Source organism: Monodon monoceros, unplaced genomic scaffold, assembly GCF_005190385.1.
Source record: "Monodon monoceros isolate NGI ecotype Baffin Bay Population unplaced genomic scaffold, NGI_Narwhal_1 Super_Scaffold_20, whole genome shotgun sequence".
Lineage (NCBI taxonomy): Eukaryota > Metazoa > Chordata > Mammalia > Artiodactyla > Monodontidae > Monodon > Monodon monoceros.
The window spans coordinates 94,723,736-94,751,646 of record NW_021703777.1 but is presented as its reverse complement, the minus strand read 5'-3'; the positions used below and the strand labels follow the sequence as shown (position 1 = coordinate 94,751,646).

Genomic DNA, 27,911 nt, shown 5'->3' with positions numbered 1-27,911 from the left:
ACATTTTTCAGTCTTCTTAATGCTCAGTAAGTATCAACAGTTATTTTTATTAACTGAAGTATAGCTGATTTACAATGTTGTGTTAGTTTCTGGTGTATAGCAGTTATACATATTTTTTTTTCAGATTCTTTTCTAACATAGGTTATCACAAGATATTGAATATAGTTCCCTGTGCTATACAGTAGGTTCTTCTTGTTTATCTATTTTATATATAGTAGTGTGTATATGTTAATCCCAAACTCCTAATTATCCATCCCCCACTTTCCTCTTTTTTTTCTTTTTTTTTTGGCTAGACAAGACTTTTATTGGGTACAAGATGATCATTTTTGATAAAGAATTATAGTAGAGATCTTAAATGAAGATAACAAGGTTCAAAGAAGTTTGGTCAAAAGACCAAAGCAGATCCAGACTTGCCACCTGCCTTGGAATATGGGATTATTACCTGTTACCATTTCTCTGCAGTGCTTCAAGATGCTACTACTTGTTACAGGGCTTAAGAAGCAACTATCCCCTAAATAATGGTACCTGCCTCAGAGGGTTATTATGGAGACTGAATAAATACGAAATAGTGCCTGGCATATAATAAGCTATTATTAAAGGCCCCTGGAATCCTATACTGTCGCTCATAGTTCTTGCTTGTCTGAATACTGGAGGGCTAGGTAGGCTGGGGTAGCCGTGTCTAGAAGGTGCCTAGAAGGGCACCACATGATATACAGAAGGATTCTCAGTCCTGAATCTGCTCTAGCCTCAAGAGCCCAGGAGGAATCCACCTTTGCCCCACTGACAACCCTCCCTCAGGACAATGATATGAGGACAAGAAAGAACTACCCTTAAATCAAGGATAGAAACCCAGGGAAGCCACGAGGTGCTCAGCACTGTGCTTTTGACAGAGAAAGCCCTACCCTATGAACACCAGCGCCTGTGTTTGTCTCCCCCTCCCGCTTTTAGTTCCAAAGCTACTGAAGCCTATATCTCTGATCTTTTACAGAACCAGTACCAGGCATTTATCAGAAGAGGCCAAACTTCAGGTTTTCATACAGCCCTCCCAGCAGTATAAAAGTAAATGTCAGTAATCTCAGTGGGCTCTTAACCTGCAACCCAGCCTATGCATAAATTGCAGTGCCTTGGCCAATACTATAGTAGGTCTTGCTCTTCTCCAGATATGGTGAAATGAAACACCTTGCTTCAGGTCCATTCCCTGTATCTCCTTGCATTTCCCCTCAATATAATTTCCTGATTCTGAGGCAGCTCTCACACCTCATTTTCCCCTAAAGAGGGAAAGCAAAGAGTAAATTCCTCTTACACTCAAAGGCTAATGCCCCCCTAAAATGAAGAATCAACAAGGTCTCAGCTCAAGTTTAATAAAGCTACAAAAGACCAAAAGTGATACCCTACAACTATACACATCAGTTTGCCTGCCCCATAATACAGCTCAGGCCATTCCCTCCAGAGGAAGAAAGGCTGGCCTCCCCAACCCCTGCAAGAAAGGCCTGTCCTGTCCCACACCACATCTGGGTTGAGTGTAAGGTCTGTGTTTTAAGCATGACAACAGTACAAAAGACAATAGTTTTGTTCTCATGGCCACCTACTGCAGCCTGGCCCTAAAATGGTCCAGCGCTCACTTCTGCTTAGAGAAATATTCTTTCCTCTTCTGGACATCAGGCTTGATGGTATCACTGCCAGGCTTGCAGCCAGCTGGGCATACTTCCCCATGTTTGTCAGTAAACTAGAAGGCCTGAACTAGTCTCAGTGTCTCATCCATAGAACTGCCAACAGGAAGGTCATTTATGGTAATCTGTTGAAGGATACCTCTTATCATCAATAATAAAAAGGCATGAATGAGATGCCTTCATTGGCCTTTAAGACCCCATAGTCCTGAGCAATGATGCACTTGGGGTCTGATATCAAGGGAATGTTCATGGGTCCCAGTCCTCCTTGTTTCTTGGGTGTGTTGATCCATGCCATGTGACAGAAGTAAGAATCTACAGAAGCACCAATCACTTGGCAGTTGAGTTTCTTAAATTCTTCTGACCTATCACTGAAAGCAGTGATCTCCATGGGACACACAAAGGTGGAGTCAAGAGGGTAAAGGAAGAACACAACATATTTTCCTTTGTAGTCAGATAGGCTGATATCTTTGAACTGACCATCTGGCATTACAGCAGTTGCTTTAAACGGGGCGCACGGTGCCAATTTTGGCATTTCCTGAAGACATATTGCTATCAGCAGTTCTCACAGACAAACCACAGAGGACAGTCAGGAAGGAGACATGCCCCCTTTCCTCTTTGGCAACCATAAAATTGTTTTCTGTGTCTGTGAGTCTGTTTCTGTTTTGTAAATAAGTTCATTTGTATCAGTTTTTTAGTTTCCAGATATAAGTGATATCATATGATATTTGTCTTTCTCTGTCGGACTTACCTCACTTAGTATGATAATCTCTAGTTCCATCCATGTTGCTGCAAATGGCTTTATTTCATTCTTTTTTATGGCTGTGGTATATATATATATATATATGTATATATATATATATATATATATATATATACCACATCTTCTTTATCCATGCATCTGTTGATGGACACTTAGGTTGCTTTCATGTCTTGGCTATTGTAAATAGTGCTGCAATGAACATTGGGGTACATGTATCTTTTCAAATTAGAGTTTTGGTCTTTTCACAACAGTTATTTTTAAGGCTCGTTAAGGTTCACTGCTACTCCCCATCCAGATTTTCATGTCACTTGAAACTGTGCTCTATGTTAAGGGAGATTAAATAGGAGGAAAACACAGGCCCTAACTATTAGAGGACAGACTATATTTAAATAACTCATCACAGAAAAAGGCAATGTCACTAGACTTGGGCTGTCCCCGACCCCTGACTCGGCTAGGTTTGGCCTCCTCCATCAAGGTCTGGCAGGTGTAATAGCATGGTCTGGCTCACTGAAAAGCTTCAGGCACTCCAGTTGGACAGCCAGCTATCCTCTGAATAATCAGGGCTTTGGGATTGGGGTGGATGACTAGGCATTTGAGAGTTGGGTTCTGTGAGCAAAAGGACTCCATCAGTGTTTTAAGAACACATATAGTCAATTCTTGCTGTTCACAGCAGCTATGTCCTATTTAAGGTCATTCCAAAGGCTGAATTAGCAAATTCATTTTTCCTAGGGGAAATACAAAGTTAGGTTCCTGGAAGTTTCTGGTCACAGCATTTTCAGCAGTTGACCTACACATACCCTTGTGTTACATGTGTTTCTGTTTAAAGACACTTTAATACATATTGTTGATTCATTAGCATTGAATGCAGGCAACGGAAATGTAACTCATGCCTGAATGATGCTTATCTAACACACATATTTTCTCCATAAGGCACATCACAGCCTTCTTGTGCACTTAGGAACAATAGACAGCACTTCTCCTCTTGGGGGCCAATTTAAACAGCAAAATCACCAACAAAAACCAAAAAGTGCAAAAAACATGACAGTACATAGACTGTGAAACGGATACTTGTTTATAGTACGAAAGCTGAAAGAAGAAAGTAAACCATAGCCTTGGTGGACCTCAGCTGGGAACACGCATGTCAGGTGACTCATATTTTTGCAGTTCTGTGCATATCCGCAAATGACCAGGAAAGTACTATGAGTATTGATTTGGGGGTTGCAAATAAATTTCAGCAAGTAGGCAAATTTGCAAATACAGAATTCACAAATAATGAGTATTGACTGTATCTAAAAGTTATTCACACACTTAACATTTGCATTTAAACTCAGCCTGGTAGGACTCTGGTCAATTTCTATCAACTCAATTTATTTTTAAAATGTGTAAGTATTAACTAGCACAGAGGACATCATGGATGTTGAAAAAGATAAAATGTTGCATTGTAGAATTGTTTTTTTTTTCCTTGAAAGGACACAGACAACAACTGGAATTATCCCTGAGACATATTACCAAGATACTACATCAGCCATTTGCATATTTTAGCATGAAATTTATAAAAAAAAAAAAAAAAAAACTTCCTCCTATTAAGGCAGACTCTCTTCCTGGGACTTCTACTAATTGATCCTAGATCTGTCCTTGAGAATTACCCAGAACAGGGTCAAGCCTCCTTCCACACGGTGGTCTCTCAAATATCTGAAGATGCTACCAGTTCCCTCTTTCAAGTTGGCAATTTTCCACATTTGAAATCCCCATTCCTCGTAATTACTCTAATTTCACCATCTTTGTTGCTTTCTTGGAACATTGTTTCTAATCTATCAGAAATTAACTTGCCATGTCCTGCTTAGGCTCTAGAATGAAATGAATAGCCTCAAATTCTGCTGGTTAAGGTATCAATAAACAATTTTACTGAGGAGTACCTTGGCAATATATGTGACACTCTTTAAAATAAGCACATCCTTCCATGTCTTAAAGTTTATACTAAGGAAATTATTATGAACATGTGCTATAATTTAGTTACAGGGAATTCCCTGGCAGTCCAATGGTTAGGACTCTATGCTTTCATTGCCAACGGCTCAGGTTCAATTCCTGGTCGGGGAAGTAAGATCCCGCAAGCCACATGGCACAGCCAAAATTAAAAACCCACAAAAATAAATAAATAAATAGAATTTAGTTTAGATGTTCATTACAGGGATCTTTATTATCCCAACATGTGGAAACACCCAAGAATAGAACAATATTAAAGAAATTATGGCACATCAATACAGCTATTAAAATGACAATGTGAACAAATCTACATTGACTTACATAGGTATTTATAAAATTGTAATAGAAAAGAAAATTATAAAAAAGTGGTTACAATCTGATTACATTTTATTAAAACATCCATCTATAAGAAAGGAAAACATTCCCAAGAGGTTAACAAAACTCTCGAAGTTTAGTTCAAAGTGTTTCCCTTCTTCTTTATCTATTTTTTTCTACAATAAGTTATTACATTCATAATTTAAAAAACACAATTCTGTTCAGTGTTTTAAAAGATTACGATTAAAACAACCCTTTGGTAGTTCCCTATTGTTTTCAGGAAAGAGTCCAAACACCTGGCTTGGGACACAAGACTTCTTATGATCTTACCTCTTAGGTTCCATCACCTAACTGGCCTCACAAGTAATTTCCACTTTGGTCATAATGAACCATCTGAAATATCCCCTGTTTTTATCCTTGCTTTCCACCTCACACCTTCTGCTTGAGATATCCTCTAGGTTTAGAAACTGGTTTGGGGAGATTATCCAGAAATTACACAACTGGCAAAACCAGTCTTGGCTGCCTGACTCCGAAACCCATGCTGCCTCCCCAGGATCAGAATGAAAAACTGACACAGTCAACCTGATACTTTTCTAATTATCTTGGTGCCATATTTAATCTTAGCATGGGCAAGTGAGTCACCTGAGCATTTACAAAGTTATCTGGAAGAGAAAGAAAACCCTGAAATACAGCCTGTTCCATTGACATATATACAGAAGGTCAAAATGATTTCAAAAATGTGTTTTTTCTTTTGGAGAGGAATGGTCCAGGGTATTTGGAGCAATATTTCAGCCAGAGAGTAAAGCTAAGTTCGCCAGTCTATGTCCTGTGTGTCAGATTTCGCTAATCTGGCCCACTCCGACTTCTTCTCTTTCATTATAAGAAGTTAATATTGAATTTCAAAACCCAAATGGCATAAATAAATTCCAGATGTCTTCCCAAATTCCTAAATCTCACATTAGAATAAGGAGAAGCTTCACTGTATATGAGTAGAGGGTTACATTTTAATTCACTGAAGAGCCAAAAGGATCTCTGGGCAATTCTTCAGCCTTTATTTCACCAAGAAAACACATGAACTCTTTGGACTTTCTTAAGGAAATGAGTCCTCAAGATTCACAGCCCAGCTGTCTGACATATGTTCTGCTTTATTTCTCCCCTTAAGAGGTAAAATAACATCGTCATGAAATGCAGGGCCCTGGAGCCAGGCTACCTCAATTCCAATCCAACTGGGTGATTTGGGGCAAGTCACTTAAACTCTCTATTCCTCAGTTTTCTCATTTGGAAAATAGAGGAATAGAGAGGGATAATCATAGTACCTACCTCACAGGGTTGTTATGGAGATAAGTGACTTAATAATTTGAAGTATTCAGCACAGTGCCAGCCACACAGCAAAATGTTTGCACTCATTATACCTAAGAGGTGTAAGTATGGAGAGCTGATGGAGCCCATCTTAATGGTTAGAAATTATTTTCCCTTCTTCTCCTCCAGATAAAAGGGCTTAATCCAAGGTTAAGGAGGCTCTCATCCTTCCGTGAGTGATTAATAATCTAACTTCAGATCCCAGACCTTTCCCCTCAGCTTGGTCCAGACCCAGACTTACCTATCTGAGTCATGGTTTCTCAACCTTCTGCCTTAGCCATGCCATCCCACCAACTTTGCATCCAGGATAACTCTACTTACAAAAATGTAAAAGCTCTCTCCTTGGAGGATTTGTGGATGCAGTTTCACACCTCCAATTAATTATAGGAGACCATATATGTAAAACACCAAAGTGCCGTAAGTGCTCCAAAAAATTATCATTTTCTTCCTTTTTTCCCCACCACCATTAATGTCTGATGCCTACGTTTGCAGAAACACTTAATTATAACCATGCAAGACCTTCAGTGATCATCTTTAACAGAGAATTTATAGTCCACATATCCTTTAGCATCTCAGTTTCACACCTCTAGACCATGCATCCGTGCTAGAAAGCAACTAGACAAACAGTGCTATTTCATACATGACGTGTATTTTCACCTCTCAATAACAATGAAAGCTTGTGTAATATTTTAGTACGTACAGATCCCTTTCACATGCATCACCTTACTTTGATATCAACTCTTTAAGTAGGTACTGATGTTGTTGTTGTTGTTATCGTTATCATCGTAATTTGCAGTATGGAAAACTAAAGCCTAGACCAATGAAAAGGCTTGCCCCAAATCCTGCAGCTGGTAAGTGATTCAGTGGGGATTTGAAGCTGGATTCTCTGCCCTGAAATTCTTTGCTTTTCTTCTAGCAAATTTCACTGCTGAAGTTATAAGATTAAAGACTGCAAGCCTTAAAAGAAGCCTTATGAATTCCTTGCTTGCATCACTTTTCATTGGATGTCCTTTTTTATTTTAAGCTCTGATTTTTGTTTTCTCTTATGTTGCCATGGTTGGCAAAATCAAGCTCAGCACAGTCATTCAGCCAGCTTGGAGCTGTTTCTGTAGGCTATCATGATTGTGTATTGGATGACTGGTTTAAAAAAAAAAAGACATGTTTAATTGGTGTTTTCTTTCAAGCAGCATTTTGTTATACTGCAGCCAAATAATGCCTCATTTAGAAAGAAAAATGAACTATTCCAGAAAGTTTGTTCAGAAAAGAGGCCAAATCTTTTGCAACCATGAAGTATTATACACAAATCTGAAAATAGTCCATATTGAGAACAGGGTGGGAAGGTGAAGTAGAGCTGTGCCAATCAAGAATGTCTGACTTCATGTATTATAACAGAAACTCAGCTTCAGTGTCCTGGCTAAATAGGGGCTTGTGGTTCTCACCTAAAAAGAAGTGAGTTTGGAGGTTTGCAGTTAAGGGTTGGTACAATGGCTCCACAAGGTCATCAGAGACCCAGGTTCCTTCTACCTTTCTGCTTCTCCATCTTGGTATATGACTCTCTTTAGCAGGATCACAAGATGTCGAGTCTACATCAGTGTCATAACTGTCTTCTGCATGAAGGCAAAATACAAAGAACAAAATCTGAACAGATGACACCAGCTGTCTTTCCCCTTTTGGAAGTTTCCCAGCAACATCTTCCATCAACCTCTGTTTACATATTATTGTCCCTACTGGGTGGGTCACATGGCCTTCAGTGACCACAGGGAGTCTGGGAAGATGGGTATTTACCAGGTACCATTGCTGCCCCCAAACAGATGAGACCTCTGTTAGTAAGAAAGAATATCAAAATCGGCATTGAGAAGCAACTAACAGAGTCTGCCAAGAAGACTACCATTCACTGGGGTCCTGCAATGTGCTAGACACAAACTAAAACAATGCTAAAAAAGAAAGAACACTATCCTTGCATTAGAACTAAAGAAAATGATATCCAGAGAGATGTGAAATGTGAAATGCATTTTTCTCAGAAGATCTCCATGTGGATTTTTCTCATGTGACAATTCCTGGCACAGAATAGACACTCAAAAATGGCTTTAAATATTTCCCTTTTCTTTGTCCTCCCTCACAAAGGAAATTAGAAATGCAGTACCAGCTTCCCCTTGGAGTGCCTTTATATCTGCATTGTCTAATTGATCTTGTTATGATCTAACTATAGCTACTGGTCTGGCCAGTGTGTCCATATCCTCAACCTCTGGCAAACACAGCACTGCTGACTTTGTTAGATCATGTCAAATTTTTCCTGCATGATATATTCTCTATTTTTGATTTTCTCTCCAGAGCTGTAATGATATTGTTTTCACTTGCAATGTCATCAGCTAAGACATAAGTAGCCTTTTGTTTGGTTTTTATCAGCATCTTCTTTTGCTTGGCACTTAGTAGGAGCTCAATGATATCCATTGAACAAATGAATCTCAGCTTCATCATTTACCAGGTGTGTGATCTTGGACAAGTTTCAGACCTACCATGACGAGAGAAAAGAAATGCTTGTTTTAGAGATTTTTTATCATGCTGCAGCATTATAGCTGCAATAGCTGATGACTATAGCCTGCCACCAGTTAGTGAGGGAGGGAAATTCATGCAAAAGAGATGCTCAGCAGATAATGCCAAAGATATTTACTATAGAATAACATCCATGCTGTAACAAGACTCTTTTCTCTACCATTTGTTAAAATTAATAGACAATCCTGAGTGATAATAGCCTCACATATAAAAAATGCTAAAAAAAATGACACAGGAACTTCTCTAAATCCTACTCTGAGGTTTTTAGAGCATGTAGAGCACCACCATGGAAGGAAATGTTTTCCGAGCAAGCATCATTCTGTTGCATCAGTGGGCAAGTGCATGGGATGCCGATGATAAAAGAAAATACACAGAATGCTTATCTCACTGACACAACTGCATTATAAATGCATTAAGTTTGAGTTATGGGAACCAATTAAACAATCCCTGTACAGAGAGCAGAATGGGTAAAGAACCTCTCCTTTGTCAAAAATTGAATCTCTTGATTGTCAGTGAAAACCAAAGCTGGAGGAAATTTGGAAATCTGATATGTGGTCGCCTGGAGGTTTATCCCTACCAAAATGTAAATTCACACCAGTGTTGAATGGGGTTTCCATCTTGCTTGACACACTTATGTATCAGACCTCTCTTCATAAAACATCCAGTGAAACTGGAATTTTAGAAGCAATAAGAAGGTGTTTGGCACCATATACAACTTCATACATAGGGTATGATTCATACCCTAGTGTCTTTTCAAGGCATTTGTTAGATAGCAGAAGGTAGCTCTCAAGAGATTTCTTTTTGTCAGGCAGCATAAACAACTGGAAATGTATTTGTGTACTTAAGAATCAAACAGACCTGGATTTGATTCCAGGTCTGCTATCTAATAAATGTGCAACACTAGGCATACTACTTATCACCACTGAGTTTTTTCCTCACCTGTAAAATGGAAATAATACTTAGGTTGAACCAAGTGAAATTGCCATATTTGAAGTCAAGAGAAGTCAAATATTGGTGATTTCATATGGTTCAGCCTGTACCTGTTTCACAGGACTGAGTCCAGATTAGAAGACTAAGTCCATGAATGCCTACGAGTCACAACTCTACTGTTGCACGTGATAGGCACCCAACTCAAAGTAGCTTTAGAAAAAGGGAATATATATCAAATCACCACAATGTACACTTCAAATATCTTTCCATTTTATTTGTCAGTTATACATCGATAAAGCTAGAATGTTTTTAAAAGGGGAGAGAATGCACTAACTCATGTAATTGGGCAATCTAGGAATGGTGCCACCTTCATGCATGGCAGGATCCAGGGGCTCAGATAATGCACTGTATCCTCACTCTCTCTCTCTCTCTGCTGCCATACCTCCTTCTGTGTCTGTTGACTTTGTCATGTATGGTGGACAGGATGACCAATGATAGTCTTCACCAGAAGCAAAAGGGACTGCTCTCTTCCAAAGGCTGTTTTTCTTGTGTTACATGTTCAGCCCTTAACAAATCACTGTTTCCATTGTGTCAGGTGCCAACTACTAGGCTTGGTCCAGCCTGGTTGATTTTCTCACCTCCAGGGTGATGGCCGGAGTGAAGGGCACTACACATGAGAGCCTGATTAGAGCCACAAAAGATAATGAAGCAGTACCCAAAGAATACTGGGGTATTAGACAGGAAGGGAAAAAATTGTCCACTACAGTATGTACAACACTTATTACAGATCCTGGCACACAGAAGATGTGCTAAAATTAGCTGAACAGTTTCCTACACTATAGTCAAAGGACATAAGACAAAGTGAACAACTTTTCTCAGTTTGCCCAGGATTTTCTTGGTGTTAACAATCTATAAGTCTCACACCCTGGAAAATTCCTCAGTCTCATGCAAACCTTCCTGGTTTATCTAACATATCCCTGTTTTAAAGCTGAAAGTTCCACATTGGGAAATCACCTCATTCCCAGGCAAACCAGGACAGCTGGTCACCCTGATCAAAGAAAGCACTTGTAAGTGTAAATCTTAACTGCAGTTGAGGTCTTGTTAGGTCAGTTTATTAGTTTGTTGCATCAATAGAAGAATGACGTGCTATGGTACATCCAAAACCAACAAAATAGTAGGGAAATACTATTTCTATAGATAGTCCAACGGAAAAATGCATAGACCATGTGTTTTATTTAGAGTTACATGATCTGCTCCTTTGCTTTGCATTCCCCCTCTGTTTTCTTTGTTTTTATTTCAGTGTTTTTCTTTCTCCCTTTTCCTCTTTCCTTTCATACTTTCCTTCCTTCCCATCTTCCTTCTCTCATTTTCTTCTCTTTCTTTTCCTTTCTTGTTTGGCAACATATTCACCTTTCAAATAACATGTGATTTAGATTTGTTTGTGATCTTCAGAGGAGCTGTTATGTGTTGTCTGACTAAAACACAGCAGCCTCACTAAATACATTTATAGTGGTTAATCCACCCAGTAAGTGGAAACTTCACTGTTGATTAGGACAAGAAATGTATGTGCAATTACTGTGGGCTTGCTGAGCCAGCATGGTCATGATGCTGAGCATGAAGAATGAAAAAATTGGGGGGAAAAAAGGCAAAGCAAAGAAGATGGTGATGATTGTGAAATGAGTAGACTGGAGACTGGAAGAACTTTAGATTGAATTCTTTCAAGGGACATTTTGGTTTAACTGTTTACATAGGGGTTGCATCTACTACTAATGGAAATTGCTGAGATTTGGGAACTCTTTCTTCTTTTAAATCAATATTATCATTAATTAAGTAATGTAAACCAGGAAATCCTTCTTGGTTACAAACTATGCTTTGAAGCCAGGCCTGCATTTGAATGTTTTCAATCAAAATCTTAAAATAAAATTAGAAAGAAAGCAATGTCTAGTCTTTGAAGGAGAATTATCTTGAGGAAAACAGAGCCTTCTGAATTAAACTTTGGTGAGGGATGAGAATTTTGTTGCCGTTATTAAAGTGCTGAATTTCTAAAGAATTAACTCCACTTTGGAGGCAAATTCAAATGCTCCCTCATGACAGGGGTTCCATCCACAAGTCAGAGTCACATACTTGGGACGTGCACTACCTTTGGGTTTTCCAAATAACAGCATTCACATCAATTTCACAATTTTTGTCAATACATAGTACCACTTGTACCATTTATTTACATAACATTTTCCCACAAATTTACTTTTTTAGACTAAGATGATGTAGCCAATGCAGTTCATTAGGGCTCATGCATAGCAGTGTCCTGAGGAGCCAGGCTGACTCTCAGACTCTAATGATTTTTAAACTTTTGTGGGAAGAAAAGTATTATCACCCACAAGAAAAGCAGTATACTCTGGTGGCATTGAAAATGCTTGGAGCCTCACTACCTGATTCTTATCTTGGTTTTACATTTTGGTAGCCTCGAGATTTTGGATAAGTGACTTTAATTTTCTATCCATATGAGTGTGAGGATTAATTAAGACAATGCCTAGAAATAATCAGTGAACAGTGCCAGCACTTAACAAATGTTAGTAAGGATTTCTTCTTAGTTCATTAGTAGAAAGAATGAAGGCTTGCATAGTCCTGTAGGGCAGACAGTTCATTTATTCTGGGAAAGCCAATTAAATGTGGAATGTAATGCAAAGGTTAAGTTCTGAAATAAGTGGTTTCAAGTCATTTCAATGCATTATGGGAAATATTTTTTTAAAAAGTTTAAGTTGAAGCCAGAGGGTATCTCTGCAGATGAGAGCACTTTGGGAGGAAATGTATCTAGCTCCTTAGGGACAAACAGTGTTATAGTGTTTGTTGCTAAACTGGCTTCACCAAGACCAGATTTGTATCACTTGCAGTTATTGAATCAGAGGTAAGAATCTGAAGGGAAAAAAATATATTTTACCAAGATTTTGTGAGTCTCTTTGCACAAGTTAAGGTGATTAAGTGCCCAAGTGAGAAAACACAGCCCAGAGTTAGGGAGAGGCTGATCTCCCCTTCCTCTGCAGAGAAGCCAGCATCATTTTGCTATCACAAGGATTTTTGATAATTATTTTAAACATTCTATTCTATATATGATTATTTTGGGAATATAGGAAAGCTACTTCTAGTGTATTATTTTTTTACTCTGGCAGCCATATTGAAGATACATAATTTCTAATAGTCTTTTAAAATGTGTTTGCATTGTTTAGATGCACAATTGTATGACCTGTCAATAATAATAACTTTGCTTCCTCCAATCCAATTCCTATACCTCTAATTTTTTGTTTCCTGTGTCATCACATGTAAATTATATTACCATTATTTAGGAATGATTAAAATAGTATTGTATTTTTGATCCACTATGATAAGGATGACTTTGAGAATATAGCAATTAAAAGCCCAAGAAATAGCTAAAAATCTGTTGCAGTAAATGATGTAATGTGACAATGCCCTGGGCAAAGACAATGGGTAAAAAATAACAGATGGAAAAAAGTATCAATGAGCAATAATTTTTTTTCATTTTTTTATTGAAGTATAGTTGATTTACAATGTTGTGTTAATTCCTGCTGTACAACAAAGTGATTCAGTTATATATATATATGTATATATATATTCTTTTTTAATATTCTTTTCCATTATGGTTTATCATAGGATATTGAATATAGTTCTCTGTGCTATACAACAGGACCTTGTTGTTTATCCATTCTATATATAAAAGTTTACATCTGCTAAACCCAACCTTCCATTCCATCCCTCCCCCAACCCCCTCCCCCTTGACAACACCAGTCTGTTCTCTATGTCCATGACCCTGTTTCTGTTTCATAGGTAGGTTCATTTGTATCATATTTTAGATTCCACATATAAGTGATATTATATGGTATTTGTCTTTCTCTTTCTGACTTACTTCACTTAGTATGGTAATCTCTAGTTGGCATCTATGTAGCTGCAAATGGCATTATTTCATTCTTTTTTATAGCTGAGTAGTATTCCATGGTATATATGTACCACATCTTCTTTATCCATTCATCTGTCGATGGACATTTACGTTGTTTCCATGTCTTGGCTATTGTGAATACTACTTCTATGAACATAGAGGTGCATGTATCTTTTTGAATTATAGTTTTGTCTGGATATATGCCCAGGAGTGGTATTGCTGGATCATATGGTAATTCTATTTTTAGTTTTCTGAGGAATCTCCATACTGTTTTCCACAGTGGCTGCACCAACTTACATTCCCACCAACAGTGTAGGAGAGTTCCCTTTTCTCCACACCCTCTCCAGCATTTGTTATTTGTAGACATTTTAATGATGGCCATTCTGACCTGTATGAGGTGGCACCCCAATGAGCAACATGTTAATTGAGTAAATAAATGTAAGAAACAAAACTTAACTACAGGGCTTTAAATATGAGATAACACCAGGAAATTATCCATCATACCAATCAGGATTCAGTTAGGTAAAATCACTCTAGGTAGGGATTCAAGATGAGAATCAAAGCCTTAAACAATCATTGAGAGAACTATAGAGAATCTATACGTAGGACCAAATTTCATTGACCTATACAACACACAAAGGAATCCATGCAAAAACTGCTAAAATCTGAATAAGTCCTGTAGTCTAGTTAATACTATTGCATTGATGCCAATTTCCAGTTTTGATCTCCTATTACAGTGATGTAAGATGTCACCCTTGAGGGAGGCTAGTTTTTGTTTTGTTTGGTTTTTATGCAATTTTTCAACTTCCTCTGAATTATTATTATATATTAAGTATAATAATATTATATATTATATTAGTATATTATATACACTAGTTGATTCATGTATAATTATTTCTAAATAAAAAGCTTTTTTTAAAAGGGGGCTGTAGAACCAACAATTGAAGAAAGAACATACTGTTTTGCTGGAAACCCAGAAGTGCAGGATTGCTAGGAAGCCACACTAATGTGTGATTACAGGATCTCACATAGAAGCTCCTGTAAACCTTGCATCAGTTGACTGTCCTCACGCTGCCTGCAACTGCCACCAAAGAATGTCCTCTTATTCCTTTCTGCCTTTCACATCCCTGTGAGTGCCCTCCTTGGCTGGCTCTGATCAGGGACCCTGACTGCAAGGGATTCTGGGAAATGTCATTCCAGGCTCCAACTCCCTGGTCTGTAAGAGAGGGAGTAGAAAGGTCCAGGAATGGATGATGCCAAGCTGAAAACATATACCCCAGCTCACTGATATTTAACAGATACTATAAATTTATAATCTAGTCCTTGAAAAGGGGATTAGAAGAAGGAAATTAGACAAAATTTTCAGTTTATGAATAAAAGAAATTCTTAAATAATTCGGTTTCCCAGCATAATTCCTTGGTATCTCTTCCAAGCTATCTTCATACAGAATAATTTATAATAAGAAAGTTTTCATAGAATTTTTCCAGTTTTTAAAACAATTCCACATGAACTCGCTCACTGACCCACCAAACAATGCTGAGAAATAGATAATAATGAAAACACAAAATATTTATCTAACTCTTTTATTTATAGTATCACATTTCCTTGCCAGCCACCAACAAAAGTGTGCTCCTTGTAGTTCTCTGAAGAAAAAACACCATCTTTTCATGTCTTCGTGCATGTGGTTTCTTTAGCTGAGAATGTCTATCCCTGGTAACAAATTCCTCCTGGCAGGCCCTATACCTCTTCATACCCTGTCCCACCAAGGTCTTACTTCCTTTCTTTCCTGAAAGAGACTGAGTCTGATGGGATATGAACAGGCATCCCTATCGTGCAAAGAGCCAGGCTGTGCTGCCCTTGCAGGAGTCCAGAGGTGGACAAGCAGGCCAGCAGGTGTGACACAAGATCTGTTCCTCATCTACACCTCCTTAGTCTAAGAATTCCATCCTTGATCAGTCAAATCTAGAACCCCCGTGCAAAATAACAAGGAGAAGAATAAAATTGGTGGTATGCAGAAGACTTAATAAAGGTTCCAATTAGATGGAGCTCTCTCTCAGGCATATATGTGCCAGTCACATGACTGTAAAGGAATCTGTTAGCCTCTTTCTACTATTTATTTTCCTTGGTTCACCTTTTCCTACCCCTCCCTTCCTTCCCTTTAGGTCCTCCTGTTAGTGGTCTAATTGCTGCAGATACTTGGGAAAAACATCCCTGCCCTCAGGGAGTTTACAAACCAGTAGAAAGACAAACATTATGCAAATTATCTTAGAAGTATTATAGCTATTGTAACAACTACTACAACTGTGAAGAAACATTCATGAAGTTTTACAAAAGGAAAAAAATTACGAAGGGGAAGTATAGGATAATATGTAAGAGAGAGCAAGGGAGAGCTAAGGTAGGTGAGGAGCAGGTCAAAGAAAACTTCCCTGGGGAAGGAACACAAGTTGAGCTTGAAATGATGAGAAAAATGTATCAACATAAAGGAGGCTGAGAAGAAAGCAGGGAGAAAACATTCTGGGCAGGCTCTCCACAGCTGTCAGACTAAACTCAGTGGGGACCCCAAGGGAAAACACAGAGCTCCTTCTACCCCCTTTGCCTTCTCAAAGTGCTGTGGGTAACAATGTCCTGCCTCAAGGCAACTGAGCTGGGAATTAGCGTGAAAGAGAAATAGAGGTTCCTGGCTCAGAATCAAGGAGAGAAAAAGAGGTGGAGGCAGAATGTGTCACGGAAAGAGCAGAGCTTTGGTTACCACAGTTTACATTTGGACACGGCCCCTTATTGGCTTTGTGACCTTGGAAAGGGAATACCGACTATCATAGTTGTTGTGAGGATTGACTGAGAAAAGAAACAAGCAGGACCTTATGCCCGGTAAGGGCTCGATAAACGTTAGTTCTCTTCTCTCACTTTCTCCAGGTTCACTATGGACTGAATTTGTGTCCCCTGCAAAATTCATATGTTGAGACCCTGACCCCCAATGTGAATGAATCTAGAGATAGGATCTTTAGGAAGTAATTAAGGTTAAATGAGGTCATAAGGGTGGGGCCCTGATCCAAAAGGACTGTGGCCTTATAGAAAGAGGAAGAGAGAAAGATATCTCTCCTTCTCTCCATTGTGAGCAGACACAGCAAGAGGCAGTCTACAAACCAGGGAAAGGGCTCTCCTAAGAACCTGACCATACTGGTTCCTTGATCTCAGGTTTCCAGCCTCCAGAACTGTGAGAAGATAAATTTCTGTTTTTGAAGCCACCAGGCTATGATATTTTGTTATGGCATCCCAAGCCGACTAAAACGAGGCTCACTTAGAAAATTGCTCTTATAGATGATCAAGTGCAAATCTTAATTGCAATGACATTTAAAGAATAGATTTATGAAAGGGCCAAGGAAATGGTGGAATAACTAAACATGATCTGGTTTGGGGCTTGAGTATTTTAAAAAATGAGGCTGACCTTGATTCATTTGGTGTTTGGTTGTGATGACTTCCAAAACAAAGATCCAGTCTGTGTCAAGACTTCAGATGCTTTTCCATGTGATTGAGCAAAATGTTTTCTCCTTGCTTTTATTCTTACTGTTGCATGAGCAATGGAAGGACACTTAAACTCTAAGAAAACCAGTAGTGGCCAGCATGGGGAGACAAGTGCCAAGAGCTGGGATGACAGGGAAGAAAGGTGAAATATACTCCTTAAAAGGAGAAGAACAAAAGGCCAAGGACCCAGGATCTCAGACACTAAGGGCTGTGAGCCAGTGCCACAGATGAAATGGGAAGTGCTGGTTGCACCACCCCATCAACAATGTGTTCTGTGTGAAGTGCTGTGCTGAGTGCTGGCAAACACTGCTTTCCAATTTCAAAGCCTGCACAGGCTGATAAGCACCATCTCAATGAAGACCTCATTTGAATTTCACCACAGCAAAAGTAGGTGAGCACAGCAGGACAGGAATCATGTCTCCAGAGATGACGCTGTGGTTTGGAATATTTAAATGGGACTCCCTTTCCTGGTAAGTGTTAGAGGCAGAGTGGCCAAGCCTTGATTTTCTGATTCCAGACCCGGTGTCCTTTCCATAGCAAATGTCAAGCCTTGCTCTACCTAGTCATCTGATCTTGACCTGGTTTTCCAAGGTCAAAAGTTTTCTCCATGCCCCATACCATTTTCCAACCAATATTTTCCTTTTCCACCAAGGTCACTTGATGGTTTCTTCTAGAACAGAAAATAATGTTGGTGGAACATGAGAATGGAAAGGAGAAGAGAAGCGTGTAATTTGGGCCAGGTTGATAAAAGTCCATCATATAGTGTAATTGCTTTCATCCTTGATGATGCTTATTCATAGAGATCATCATATTGTATGACCAAGCAAGGAGAGCTATTATTAGGATTCCCATTTTGCAGCTGGGTAAACTGAGACACAGAAGAATTAAGGACAGAAGTATCCAGTGACATGTGTCCTAAAGATCAAGAGCCAGACCTCAAAATTTTGTGCCTGTCTCCACCTACCTGTAGGGGACAGAGTTCTGGTTTGACTGCCAGGAGGCCTTTTGACTCCAATCCTTCCCCTCACAGCCTGTGTGATCCTGGTCAAGGCCTGTCACCACTCATCTTGATCTTCCTCTGTAAACTGAAGGGGCTGGATGGCCTGGTCTCTAAGAATATTCTCTAAAGTGGCTCATGAGAAAACAATCACAACCTGCCCTGAAGACCCATCAAAGGTGCCCCTGATTTCCCCCAGCAAGAAATATAAGATGACGTTCAACTTGAATTTTACACTTTTAGAGCAAATATTGTCTAGACTCTTTGTGCTGTTTCTCAAGTGTGATTCGGGGAGTGAGTCAACTGATAGAGGAAGAGATTTATTTTTGCTTGTGAGGTTCACAAACCCTTCTTTCAGGCTCTATCGAACCATTGGGAGGTCTGTGTAGGCCGTGACATCTCCACACAGCGTGGGCCTGGCTGGTTCCTCTCCCCCGCCTCTGCTCGAAGCCTGGGAGGATGCTTTGGAAATGAATCAGGAAATTACTTATCACTCTGAAGCCCCAAAGAGCTATGAGTCCTCCTCACTGCCAAAGGGAGGGGGACTTCAAGTGAAAACTCCACATCTGTGTGCAGTAGAGTTCAAAGACTCAAAGTGTTGGAAGGTCTTGCAAGCGATGTAAGTAAAGATCCCTCTCTCCTGATTGAAATGAACCTCTTCAGTCTTTTTTTCCTCCCAGAGATGAGTCATTTGGCTCATGCTGGTGTTACTCTTTCTCTGTTCTTCGCTAAGATTTGGGGGTGTTTACTGACCTGGAGTTTCTCAATGAAACATCTCCTCTGGGGGCAGCTCATGTGGAACAGAGAGAGAAAGCAAAAGTCAGAATCGGCTTTGCTTGGGTTAGTTTTGAAAACAGCCCCTGACTTGGCAGATACGCTCTCTCATGGCTATAGATCCATAAACAAGAGGAGTAAGAGGCTGATGTGCACACTTGTGGGAGCAAACAGAAGGAGTTCCATCGCCTCCCCTGAAAAACAGAATGATCATCGAGTCAGTGGCTACATAATTCAAGCTGAAGGTTTTTCCTTTGTTTTGTAGGCTTTAAATAGAGGAAAAAGAAAACATTAAAGCTCTTACTCTCTTGTGGAGATTTCCTTGTAGCAGTATAAACTGTGCACTCAATTTACTCTTGGTTAAGGGTGCTGATTTATTTACTGTTTATTTTATTAAATAAATGTGCCCATAACTGCATATAGCTTTGGAAATGACAATGCATTCATTGCAATATATGTGTGTAAATATTTAGACTGCACTGGTAAAACTACGAGTTTGAATTAATAGTAACTCTATGAAAGGATTGCATAGTTTCATAAATAATGCATTGTTCTAGAACGTGTCTTTTATGAGTATTTTTTTAACATCTTTATTGGAGTATAATTGCTTTACAATGGTGTGTTAGTTCTTGCTTTATAACAAAGTGAATCAGCTATATAAATACATATATCCCCATATCTCCTCCCTCTTGGGTCTCCCTCTCACCCTCCCTTTCCCACCCCTCTAGGTGATCACAAAGCACAGAGCTGATCTCCCTGTGCTATGTGGCTGCTTCCCACTAGCTATCTATTTTACATTTGGTGGTGTGTATATGTCAATGCCACTCTTTCACTTCATCCCAGCTCACCCTTCCCCCTCTCTGTGTCCTCAAGGCCATTCTCTACGTCTGCATCTTTATTCCTGTGCTGCTCCTAGGTTCTTCAGAACCTTTTTTTTTTTTTTTAGATTCTATGTATATGTATTAGTATACGGTATTTGTTTTTCTCTTTCTGAGTTACTTCATTCTGTATGACAGAATCTAGGTCCATCCACCTCACCACAAATAACTCAATTTTGTTTCCTTTTATGGCTGAGTAATAGTCCATTGTGTATATGTGCCACATCTTCTTTATCCATTCATCTGTCAATGGACACTTAGGTTGCTTCCAAGTCCTGGCTATTGTAAATAGAACTGCAATGAACATTTTGGTACATGACTCTTTTTCAATTATGTTTTCTCAGAGTATACGCCCAGTAGTAGGATTCCTGGGTCATATGGTAGTTCTATTTTTAGTTTTTTAAGGAACCTCCATACTGTTCTACAAAGTGGCTCTATCAATTTACATTCCCACCAACAGTGCAAGGGGCTTCCCTTTTCTCCACACCTCTCTAGCATTTATTGTTTGTAGATTTTTTGATGATGGGCATTCTGACTGGTGTGAGGTGATAACTCATTATAGTTTTGATTTCCATTTCTCTAATGATTAGTGATGTTGAGCATTCTTTCCTGTGTTTGTTGGCGATCTGTATATCTTCTTTGGATAAATGTTTATTTAGGTCTTCTACTCATTTTTGGATTGGGTTGTTTGTTTTTTTTATACTGAGTTGCATGAGCTGCTTGTAAATTTTTGAGATTAATCCTTTGTCAGTTGCTTCATTTGCAAATATTTTCTCCCATTGTGAGGGTTGTCTTTTCGTCTTGTTTATGTTTCCCTTTGCTGTGCAAAAGAATTTAAGTTTCATTTGGTCCCATTTCTTTATTTTTGTTCTTGTTTCCATTTCTCTAGGAGGTGGGTCAAAAAGGATTTTGCTGTGATTTATGTCATAGTGTGTTCTGTCTGTGTTTTCCTCCAAGAGTTTTATAGTGTCTGGCCTTACATTTAGGTCTTTAATCCATTTGGGTGTTAGGGAGTGTTCTAATTTCATTCTTTACATGTAGCTGTCCAGTTTTCCCAACACCACTTATTGAAGAGGCTGTCTTTTCTCCATTGTATATTCTTGCCTCCTTTATCAAAAATAAGGTGAGCATATGTGCATGGGTTTACCTCTGGGCTTTCTATCCTGTTCCATTGATCTATATTTCTGCTTTTATGCCAGTACCATACTTTCTTGATTACTGTAGCTTTGTAGTATAGTCTGAAGTCAGGGAGCCTGATTCCTCCAGCTCCGTTTTTCTTTCTCAAGATTGCTTTGGCTATACGGGGTCTTTTGTGTTTCTATACAAATTGTGAAATTTTTTGTTCTAGTTCTGTGAAAAATGACTTTGGTAGTTTGATAGGGATTGCACTGATTCTGTAGATTGCTTTGGGTAGTATAGTCATTTGCACAATGTTGATTCTTCCAATCCAAGAACATGGTATAATCCTCCATCTGTTTGTATCCTCTTTAATTTCTTTCATCAGTGTCTTATAGTTTTCTGCATACAGTTCTTTTCTCTCCTTAGGTAGGCTTATTCCTAGGCATTATTTTCATTTTGTTGCAGTGGTAAATGGGGATGTTTCCTTAATTTCTCTTTTAGATTTTTCATCATTAGTGTATAGGAATGCCAGAGATTTCTGTGCATTAATTTTATATCCTGCTACTATACCAAATTCATTGATTGGCTCTACTAGTTTTCTGGTAGCATCTTTAGGATTCTCTATATATACTATCATGTCACCTGCAAACAGTGACAGTTTTAGTACTTCTTTTCCAATTTGGATTCTTTTATTTCTTTTTCTTCTCTGATTGCTGTGGCTAAAACTTCCAAAACTATGTAAAATAATGGTGGTGATAGTGGACAACCTTGTCTTATTCCTTATCTTACAGGAAATGTTTTCAGTTTTTCACCATTGATAATGATGTTTGCTGTGGGTTTGACATATATGGCCTTTATTATGTTGACGTAAGTTCCTTCTATGCCTACTTTCTGGAGGATTTTTATTGTAAATGGGTGTTGAATTTTGTCAAAAGCTTTTTCTGCATCTATTGAGATTATCATATGGTTTTTCTCCTTCAATTTGTTAATATGGTTTATCACATTGACTTGCATGTGTTGAAGAATCCTTGCAATTCCTGGGATAAACCCCACTTGATCATGCTGTATGATCCTTTTAATGTGCTGCTGGACTCTGCCAGTATTTTGTTGAGGATTTTTGCATCTATATTCATCAGTGATATAGGCCTGTAGTTTTCTTTTTTTGTGACATCTTTGTCTGGTTTTGGTATCAGGGTCATGGTGGCCTGATAGAATGAGTTTGGGAGTGTTCTTCCCTCTGCTATATTCTGGAAGAGTTTGAGAAAGATAGGTGTTAGCTCTTCTCTAAATGTTTGATAAAATTCGCCTGTGAAGGCATCTCGTCCTGGGCTTTTGTTTGTTGGAAGATTTTTAATTGCAGTTTCAATTTCAGTGCTTGTGATTGGTCTGTTTATATTTTCTATTTCTTCCTGGTTCAGTCACAGAACGTTCTGCTTTTCTAAGAAATTACCCATTTCTTCCAGGTGGTCCATTTTATTGGAATATAGTCGCTGGTAGTAATCTCTCATGATCCTTTGTAGTTCTGCAGGTTCAGTTGTTACTTCTCCTTTATCATTTCTAATTCTGTTGATTTGAGTTTTCTCCCTTTTTTTCTTGATGAGTTTGACTAAGGGTTTATCAGTTTTGCTTATCTTCTCAAAGAACCAGCTTTTAGTTTTATTGATCTTTGCTATTGTTGCCTTCATTTCTTTTTCATTTATTTCTGATCTTGTGTTTATGATTTCTTTCCTCTGTTAACTTTGGGGGTTTTTTTGTTCTTCTTTCTCTAATTGTTTTAGCTGTAAGTTTAGGTTTTTTATTTGAGATGCTACTTGTTTCTTGAGGTAGGATTGTATTGCTATAAAGTTCCTGCTTAGAACTGCTTTTGCTGCATCCCGTAGGTTTTGGGTCGTCGTGTTTTCATTGTCATTTGTTTCTAGGTATTTTTTGATTTCCTCTTTGATTTCTTCAGTGATCTCTTGGTTATTAAATACTGTATTGTTTCGACTTCATGTGTTTGTATTTTTTACAGATTTTTTCCTGTAATTTATATCTAGTCTCATAACATTGTGGCCAGAACAAATACTTGATACGATTTCAATTTTCTTAAATTTCCCAAGGCTTGATTTGTGACCCAAGATAAGATCTATCCTGGAGAATGTTCCATGAGCACTTGAACAGAAAGTATATTCTGTTGTTTCTGGATGGAATGCCCTATAAATATCAATTAAGTTCATATTAATGTATCATTTAAAGCTTGTGTTTCCTTATTTATTTTCATTTTAGATGATCTGTCCATTGGTGAAAGTGGGGTGTTAAAGTCCCCTACTATGATGTGTTACTGTCAATTTCCACATTTATGGCTGTTAACATTTGCCTTGTGTATTGAGGTGCTCCCATGTTGGGTGCATACATATTTACAATTGTTATATCTTCTTCTTGGATTGATCCCTTGATCATTATGTAGTGTCCTTCTTTGTCTCTTGTAATAGTCTTTATTTTAAAGTCTATTTTTTCGATATGAGAATTGCTACTTCAGCTTTCTTTTGATTTCCATTTGCATGGGATATCTTTTTCCATCCCCCCACTTTCAGTCTGGATGTGTCCCTAGGTCTGAAGTGGGTCTCTTGTAGACAGCATATATACAGGTCTTGTTTCTGTATCCATTCAGCCAGTCTATGTCTTTTGGTTGGAGCATTTAATCCATCTACATTTAAGGTAATTATCAATATGTATGTTCTTATTACCATTTTCTTAATTATTTTGGTTTTCTTATTGCAGGTCTTTTCCTTCTGTTGTGTTTCCTGCCTAGAGAAGTTCCTTTACCATTTGTTGTAAAGCTGGTTTGGTGGTGCTGAATTCTCTTGGTTTTCATTTGTCTGTAAATGTTTTAATTTCTCCATTGAATCTGAATGTGATCCTTGCTGGGTAGGGTAATCTTGGTTGCAGGTTTTTCCTTTTCATCGCTTTATGTCTTGCCATTCCCTTCTGGCCTGCAGAGTTTCTGCTGAAAGATCAGCTGTTAACCTTATGAGGATTCCCTTGTATGGTATTTGTTGTTTTTCCCTTGCTGCTTTTAATATTTTTTGTGTGTGTTTAGTTTTTGATAGTTTGATTAATATGTGTCTTGGCATGTTTCTCCTTGTGCTTATCCCCTATGGAACTTTCTGTGCTTCCTGGACTTGATTGACTATTTCCTTTCCCATATTAGGAAATTTTCAACTATAATCTCTTCAAATATTTTCTCAGTCCCTTTCTTTTTCTCCTCTTCTTCTGGGACCCTATAATTCAAACATTCATGTGTTTAATATCCCAGAGGTCTCTGAGACTGTCCTCAATTCTTTTCATTCTTTTTTCTTTATTCTGCTCTGTGGTAGTTATTTCCAATATTTTAGCTTCCAGCTCACTTATCCTTTCTTCTCCCTCAGTTATTCTGCTGTTGATTCCTTCTAGAGCATTTTTAATTTCATTTATTTTATTGTTCTTCATTGTTTGTTTGCTCTTTAGTTCTTCTAGGTCCTTGTTAAACGTTTCTTGTATTTTCTCCTTTCTATTTCCAAGATTTTGGATCATCTTCACTATCATTACTCTGAATTCTTTTTCAGGTAGACTGCCTATTTCCTCTTGTTCTGGTGGGTTTTTACCTTGCTCCTTCATCTGCTGTGTTTCTCATTTTGCTTAACTTACTGTGTTTTGGGGTCTCATTTTTGCAGGCTGCAGGTTTGTAGGTCCCGGTTTTTTTGGTGTCTGCTCCCAGTGTGTACACTTGGTTAAGTGGGTTGTGTAGGCTTCCTGGTAGAGGCAACTCGTGCCTGTGTCCTGGTGGATGAGGCTGGATCTTTTCTTTCTGGTGGGCAGGACCACATCCAGTGGTGTGTTTTGCTGTGTCTGTGACCTTATTTTAATTTTAGGCAGTCTCTCTGCTAATGTGTGGGGTTGCGTTCCTGTCTTGCTACTTGTTTGGCATAGGGCGTCCAGCACTGTAGCTTGTTGGTCGTTGAGTGGAGCTGGGTCTTAGCCTTGAGGTGGAGATCTCTAGGAGAACTTTCACTGTGTGATATTACATGGAGGTGGGAGGTCTCTGGTTGACTGATATCCTAAACTCGGCTCTCCCACCTCAGGGGCACAGCGCTGACATCTGGCCAGAGCACCACGACCCTGTCAGCCACACGGCTCACAAAAAAAGGGAGAAAAAAAGAGAGAAAGAAAGAAAAAAAAACATAAAATAAAGTTTTATTAAAATAAAAAATTTTTAATGTTATTAAAAATTAAAAGTAATTTTAGAAAAGAAAGAAAGTAGAGAGCAACCAAACCAAAAAATAAATCCACCAAGGATAACAAGCGCTAAAAACTAAACTAAGATAAATATAGATCAGAAACTAGTCAGTTGCATACAGAAAACCCCAAGTCTATAGTTGCTCCCAAAGTCCACCACCTCAATTTTGGGTTGATTCTTTGTCTATTCAGTTATTCCACAGATGCAGGGTACATCAAATTGATTGTGGGGATTTAATCCACTGTTCCTGAGGCTGCATGGAGAGATTTCCCTTTCTCTTCTTTGTTCACACAGCTCCCGGGTTCATCTTTGGATTTGGCCCCATCTCTGGGTGTAGGTTGCCTGAGGGCTTCTGTTCCCCCGCCCAGACAGGACGGAATTAAAGGAACAGTTGATTCGGGGCCTCTGGCTTACTCAGGCCAGGGGGAGGGAGGAGTACGGAATGCGAGGCGAGCCTGCAGCAGCAGAGGCCAGCGTGATATCACAACAGCCTGAGGCGCACCGTGTGTTCTCCGGGGAAGTTGTCCCTGGATCACAGGACACTGGCAGTGGTGGGCTGCACAAGCTCCCAGGAGAGGAGGTGTGGATAGTGACCTGTGCTTGCACACGGGCTTTTTGGTGGCTGTAGCAGCAGCCTTAGTGTTTCATGCCCGTTTCTGGGGTCCGCGCTGATAGCCGCACCTCGCGCCCGTCTCTGGAACTCGTTTAGGTGGTGCTCTGAATCCCATCTCCTTGTGCACCCTGAAACAATGGTCTCTGCCTCTTAGGCAGGTCCAGACTTTTTCCGGACTCCCTCCCGGCTAGCCGTGCTGCACTAGCCCCCTTCAGGCTGTCTTCATGCAGCCAACCCCAGTCCTCTCCCTGGGATCTGACCTCCGAAGCCTGAACCTCAGCTCCCAGCCCCTGCCCGTGCTGGCAGGTGAGCAGCCCCTCTGAGGCTGGTGAGTGCTGGTCGGCACCGATCCTCTGTGCGGGAACTTCTCCACTTTGCCCTCCGCACCCCAGTTGCTGTGCTCTCCTTCATGACTCCAAAGCTTCCACCCTGCCATCCCCTGTCTCCGGCAGTGAAGGGGCTTCCTAGTGTGTGGAAAGTTTTCCTCCTTCACAGCTCCCTCCCACAGGCGCAGGTCCTGTTCCAATTCTTTTGTCTCTGTTTTTTCTTTTTTCTTTTGCCCTACCCAGGTACATGGGGGAGTTTCTTGCCTTTTGGGAAGTCTGATGTCTTCTGCCAGCATTCAGTATGTGTTCTGTAGGAGTTGTTCCACATGTAGATGTATTTCTGATGTATTTGTGGGGAGGTGATCTCCATGTCTTACTCCTCTGTCATCTTGAAAGTCCCCCTTTACAGGTATTTTAAATTAGATTGTGGTTAAGGGCTGAGAAGTAATTGCAGGAATGTAGCTCACTTAAAAGAAATAGTTCTGTTTCGATCAACCTCTGTTCTGCGAGTCTTTACAGCTTCACCAGGACCTCATGTCCTTTTCCACGGTCCCTCATCAAGAACCCTATGGCTGCAGGGAATATGTGTGATGCAGTGAATCATAAGGTGGAGGGATGTATGTCTGGAATGTGAATGGAAATTCTTCAAATATTGGGAAACATTTACTGAGCATTTGCCATATTTTTGGCTGTCTACTGGCCATGTGTCATGTGGTCTTTGGAGAAGGTGGCTCACTGGTAAAGAGTAGTGTCTCTGCAACCAGAGCACCTGGGGACACATGCCGAGTGGCCTCTGTGTGACCCAGGGTTGGTTATTTAACTTCTCTGTGCCTCAGTTTCCTTTCCATGAAATAAAGGTAATAATAGTGGGGTTCGCATGAAGCTTGAGAGTTAATGTAAGTGAAGTATTGTTTTCGTCTCACATATATGAGAAACTGAGGCTAGCAGTAACTAAGTAACATGCCCATGGCAGCACAGGTGATAGCTGGCAGGGCTGGATTTGGGAGTAAATGATCCAGCTTTATCATAATGGAGGAAGTCCACATTTCTAACCATTGCCTCCTTCCCTTGTGTTATTGGGTTCTTTCACATGCATCCTTTATCCATCCCTCTTTGTCTCTTGAAATAGTCTTTGTTTTAAATCTATTTTGTCTGAAATGAGAATTGCTACTCCAGCTTTCTTTTGATTTCCATTTGCATGGAATATCTTTTTCCATCCCCTCACTTTCAGTCTGGATGTTTCCCTAGGTCTGAAGTGGGTCTCTTGTAGACAGCATATATACGGGTCTTGTTTTTGTATCTATTCACCAGTCTATATCTTTTGGTTGGAGCATTTAATCCATCTGCATTTAAGGTAATTATTGATATGTATGATCCTATTACCATTTTCTTAATTGTTTTGGGTTTGTTATTGTAGGTCTTTTCCTTCTCTTGCGTTTCCTTCCTAGAGAAGTTCCTTTACCATTTGTTGTAAAGCTGGTTTGGTGGTGCTGAATTCTCTTAGCTTTTGCTTGTCTGTAAAGGTTTTAATTTCTCTGTCAAATCTGAATGAGATACTTTCTGGGTAGAGGAATCTTGGTTGTAGGTTTTTCCCCTTCATCACTTTAAATATGTCCTGCCACTCCCTTCTGGCTTGCAGAGTTTCTGCTGAAAGATCAGCTGTTAACCTTATGGGGATTCCCTTGTATGGTATTTGTTGTTTTTCCCTTGCTACTTTTAATATTTTTTCTTTGTATTTAATTTTTGATAGTTTGATTAATATGTGTCTTGGTGTGTTTCTCCTTGGATTTAGCCTGTATGGGACTCTCTGTACTTCCTGGACTTGATTAACTATTTCCTTTCCTGTTTTAGGGAAGTTTTCAACTATAATCTCTTCAAATATTTTCTCAGTCCCTTTCTTTTTCTCTT

The 27,911-nt window shown here is 39.3% G+C and overlaps 1 protein-coding gene and 1 pseudogene across 2 annotated transcripts in view; one reads left to right on the top strand and one right to left on the bottom strand.

Annotated features, from left to right (window-relative positions):
- The window catches only part of C1QTNF7 (C1q and TNF related 7), a 136,286-nt gene that overhangs the window by 23,154 nt on the left and 85,221 nt on the right, over positions 1-27,911 (top strand). The gene's annotated exons all lie outside the window — the stretch shown is intronic.
- Positions 1,619-2,215, bottom strand: LOC114902258 (annotated as a pseudogene).